This window comes from Oncorhynchus tshawytscha, unplaced genomic scaffold, assembly GCF_018296145.1.
Source record: "Oncorhynchus tshawytscha isolate Ot180627B unplaced genomic scaffold, Otsh_v2.0 Un_scaffold_1029_pilon_pilon, whole genome shotgun sequence".
Taxonomy (NCBI): domain Eukaryota; kingdom Metazoa; phylum Chordata; class Actinopteri; order Salmoniformes; family Salmonidae; genus Oncorhynchus; species Oncorhynchus tshawytscha.
This window is the reverse complement of record NW_024609782.1, coordinates 237501-242500: the sequence shown is the minus strand read 5'-3', so window position 1 is coordinate 242500 and position 5000 is coordinate 237501.

The window sequence follows — 5000 nt, the reverse complement described above, 5'->3', positions numbered from 1 at the left end:
AGGGAGGGAGGGAGGGAGGGAGGGAGGGAGGGAGGGAGGGGAGGGAGGGAGGGAGGGAGGGAGGGAGGAGGGAGGGAGGGAGGGAGGGAGGGAGGGAGGGAGGGAGGGAGGGAGGGAGGGAGGAGGGAGGGAGGGAGGGGAGGGAGGGAGGGAGGGAGGGAGGGGAGGGAGGAGGGAGGGAGGGAGGGAGGGAGGGAGGGAGGGAGGGAGGGAGGGAGGGAGGGAGGGAGGGAGGGAGGGGAGAGAGAGAGGGAGGGAGGGAGGGAGGGAGGGAGGGAGGGAGGGAGGGAGGAGGGAGGGAGGGAGGGAGGGAGGGAGGGAGGGGGGGAGGGAGGGAGGGAGGGAGGGAGGGAGGTAGGGGGGAGGGAGGGGAGGGAGGGAGGGAGGGAGGGAGAAGGAGGGAGGGAGGGAGGGAGGGAGGGAGGGAGGGAGGGAGGGAGGGAGGGAGGAGGGAGGGAGGGAGGGGAGGGAGGGAGGGAGGGAGGAGAGAGGGAGGGAGGGAGGGAGGGAGGGAGGGAGGGAGGGAGGGAGGGAGGGGGGAGGGAGGGAGGGATGGGGAGGGAGGGAGGGAGGGAGGGGGAGGGAGGGAGGGAGGGAGGGAGGGAGGGGAGGGGAGGGAGGGAGGGAGGGAGGGAGGGAGGGAGAGAGAGAGAGAGAGAGGAGGGAGGGAGGGAGGGAGGGAGGGAGGGAGGGAGGGAGGGAGGGAGGGAGGGAGAGAGAGAGAGAGAGAGAGGGAGGGAGGGAGGGAGGGGAGGGGGGGGTAGGGAGGGAGGGAGGGAGAAGGAGAGAGGGATGGGAGAGAGGAGAGGGAGGGAGGGAGGGAGGGAGGGAGGGAGGGAGGGAGGGAGGGAGGGAGGAGGGAGGGAGGGAGAGGGAGGGAGGGAGGGAGGGAGGGAGGGAGGGAGAGAGAGAGAGGTAGGGAGGGAGGTAGGGAGGGAGGGAGGGAGGGAGGGAGGGAGGGAGGGAGGGAGGGAGGGAGGGAGGGAGGTAGGGAGGGAGGGAGGGAGGGAGGGATGGGGAGGGAGGGTGGAGGGAGGGAGGTAGGGAGGGAGGGAGGGAGGGAGGGAGGGAGGGGGGAGAGAGAGAGAGGAGAGGGAGGGAGGGAGGGAGGGAGGGAGGGGGAGGAGGGAGGGAGGGGGATCCCCGAGAGAGAGAGGGAGGGGGGAGGGAGGGGGGGGAGGGAGGGAGGGAGGGAGGGAGGGAGAGAGGGATGGGAGAGAGAGGAGAGGGAGGGAGGGAGGGAGGGAGGGAGGGAGGGAGGGAGGGAGGGAGGGAGGGAGGGAGGGAGAGGAGGGAGGGAGGGAGGGAGGGAGGAGGGAGGGAGGGAGGGAGAGAGAGAGAGAGAGAGAGAGAGGGAGGGAGGGAGGGAGGGAGGGAGGGAGGGGAGGGAGGGAGGGAGGAGGGAGAGGAGGGAGAGAGGGAGGGAGGGAGGGAGGGAGGGAGGGAGGGGGGAGGGAGGGAGGGAGGGAGGAGGGAGGGATGGGAGGGAGGGAGGGAGGGGGAGAGGGGGAGGGAGGGAGGGAGGGAGGGAGGGAGGGGGAGGGGGAGGGAGGGAGGGGGAGGGGGGAGGGGAGGGAGGGAGGGAGGGGAGGGGGGAGAGAGGGAGAGAAAGAGAGAGAGAGGGTAGTGTGTAGACTAGAGGGTCTCTATCCCTGTCTCCTGTCTCTACCCTCGTCTCCTGTCTCTATTCCCGTCTCCTGTCTCTATCCCCGTCTCTATCCCTGTCTCCTGTCTCTATCCCTGTCTCTATCCCTGTCTCTATCCCTGTCTGTCTCTATCCCTGTCTCCTGTCTCTATCCCTGTCTCCTGTCTCTATCCCTGTCTCTGTCTCTCTCCTGTCTCTATCCCTGTCTCCTGTCTCTATCCCTGTCTCCTGTCTCTATCCCTGTCTCCTGTCTCTATCCCCTCTCTATCCCTGTCTCTATCCCTGTCTCCTGTCTCTATCCCCTCCTGTCTCTATCCCTGTCTCCTGTCTCTATCCCTGTCTCCTGTCTCTATCCCTGTCTCTATCCCTGTCTCCTGTCTCTATCCCTGTCTCCTGTCTCTATCCCTGTCTCCTGTCTCTATCCCTGTCTCTATCCCTGTCTCCTGTCTCTATCCCTGTCTCTGTCTCTATCCCTGTCCTGTCTCTATCCCTGTCTCCTGTCTCTATCCCTGTCTCTATCTGTCTCTATCCCCATCTCTATCCCTGTCTCCTGTCTCTATCCCTGTCTCCTGTCTCTATCCCTGTCTCTATCCCTGTCTCCTGTCTCTATCCCTGTCTCTATCCCTGTCTCCTGTCTCTATCCCTGTCTCCTGTCTCTATCCCTGTCTCTATCCCTGTCTCCTGTCTCTATCCCTGTCTCCTGTCTCTATCCCTGTCTCTATCCCTGTCTCCTGTCTCTATCCCTCCTGTCTCTATCCCTGTCTCCTGTCTCTATCCCTGTCTCCCCTGTCTCTATCCCTGTCTCCTGTCTCTATCCCTCTCTATCCCTGTCTCCTGTCTCTATCCCTGTCTCCTGTCTCTATCCCTGTCTCCTGTCTCTATCCCTGTCTCCTGTCTCTATCCCTGTCTCCTGTCTCTATCCCTGTCTCCCCTGTCTCTATCCCTGTCTCCTGTCTCTATCCCTGTCTCCTGTCTCTATCCCTGTCTCTATCCCTGTCTCCTGTCTCTATCCCTGTCTCTATCCTGTCTCTATCCCTGTCTCTATCCCTGTCTCCTGTCTCTATCCCTGTCTCTATCCCTGTCTCCTGTCTCTATCCCCGTCTCCTGTCTCTATCCCTGTCTCTATCCCTGTCTGTCTCTATCCCTGTCTCCTGTCTCTATCCCTGTCTCCTGTCTCTATCCCTGTCTCCTGTCTCTATCCCTGTCTCTGTCTCTATCCCTGTCTCCTGTCTCTATCCCTGTCTCTATCCCTGTCTCCTGTCTCTATCCCTGTCTCCTGTCTCTATCCCTGTCTCCTGTCTCTATCCCTGTCTCCTGTCTCTATCCCTGTCTCCCCTGTCTCTATCCCTATCCCTGTCTCTATCCCTGTCTCCTATCCCTATCCCTGTCTCTATCCCTGTCTCCTGTCTCTATCCCTGTCTCCTGTCTCTATCCCTGTCTCCTGTCTCTATCCCTGTCTCCCTGTCTCTATCCCTGTCTCCTGTCTCTATCCCCTCTCTATCCCTGTCCTCTATCCCTGTCTCCTGTCTCTATCCCTGTCTCTATCCCTGTCTCTATCCCTGTCTCTATCCCTGTCTCTATCCCTGTCTCCTGTCTCTATCCCCGTCTCCATCTCTGTCTCTATCCCTGTCTCCTGTCTCTATCCCTGTCTCCTGTCTCTATCCCTGTCTCCTGTCTCTATCCCTGTCTCTATCCCTGTCTCCTGTCTCTATCCCTGTCTCCTGTCTCTATCCCTGTCTCCTGTCTCTATCCCTGTCTCCTGTCTCTATCCCTGTCTCTGTCTCCCTGTCTCCTGTCTCTATCCCTGTCTCCCCTGTCTCCTGTCTCTATCCCTGTCTCCTGTCTCTATCCCTGTCTCTATCCCTGTCTCTATCCCTGTCTCCTGTCTCTATCCCTGTCTCCTGTCTCTATCCCTGTCTCCTGTCTCTATCCCCTCTATCCCTGTCTCCTGTCTCTATCCCTGTCTCCTGTCTCTATCCCCATCTCTATCCCTGTCTCCTGTCTCTATCCCTGTCTCCTGTCTATATCCCTGTCTCTATCCCTGTCTCCCCTGTCTCTATCCCTGTCTCCTGTCTCTATCCCCGTCTCTATCCCCGTCTCCTGTCTCTATCCCTGTCTCTATCCCTGTCTCTATCCCTGTCTCTATCCCTGTCTCCTGTCTCTATCCCTCTCCTCTCTATCCCTGTCTCTCTCTATCCCCGTCTCCTGTCTCTATCCCCGTCTCTATCCCTGTCTCTATCCCTGTCTCCTGTCTCTATCCCTGTCACCTGTCTCTATCCCTGTCTCTATCCCTGTCTCCTGTCTCTATCCCTGTCTCCTGTCTCTATCCCTGTCTCCTGTCTCTATCCCTGTCTCTGTCTCTATCCCTGTCTCTATCCCCGTCTCTATCCCCGTCTCTATCCCTGTCTCTATCCCTGTCTCTATCCCTGTCTCTATCCCTGTCTCCTGTCTCTATCCCTGTCTCTATATCCCTGCTGTCTCTATCCCTGTCTCCTGTCTCTATCCCTGTCTCCTGTCTCTATCCCTGTCTCCTGTCTCTATCCCTGTCTGCTGTCTCTATCCCTGTCTCTGTCTCTATCCCTGTCTCCTGTCTCTATCCCTGTCTCCTGTCTCTATCCCTGTCTCTGTCTCTATCCCTGTCTCCTGTCTCTATCCCTGTCTCCTGTCTCTATCCCTGTCTCCTGTCTCTATCCCTGTCTCTATCTGTCTCTATCCCTGTCTCCTGTCTCTATCCCTGTCTCCTGTCTCTATCCCTGTCTCTATCCCTGTCTCTATCCCTGTCTATCCCTGTCTCCTGTCTCTATCCCTGTCTCTATCCCTGCCTCCTTTCTCTATCCCTGTCTCCTGTCTCTATCCCCTGTCCCTGTCTGTATCCCTGTCTCTATCCCTGTCTCCTGTCTCTATCCCCATCTCTATCCCTGTCTCCTGTCTCTATCCCCGTCTAATGTCTCTATCCCTGTCTCTATCCCTGTCTCCTGTCTCTATCCCTGTCTCCTGTCTCTATCCCTGTCTCCTGTCTCTATCCCTGTCTCCTGTCTCTATCCCTGTCTCCTGTCTCTATCCCTGTCTCCTGTCTCTATCCCCATCTGCTGTCTCTATCCCCGTCTCCTGTCTCTAACCCTGTCTCCTGTCTCTATCCCTGTCTCTGTCCCCCTGTCTCCTGTCTCTATCCCTGTCTCTATCCCTGTCTCTATCCCTGTCTCCTGTCTCTATCCCTGTCTCCCTGTCTCTATCCCTGTCTCCTGTCTCTATCCCTGTCTCCTGTCTCTATCCCCCTGTCTCCTGTCTCTATCCCTGTCTCTCTCTATCCCTGTCCCTGTCTCTATCCCTGTCTCCTGTCTCTATCCCTGTCTAT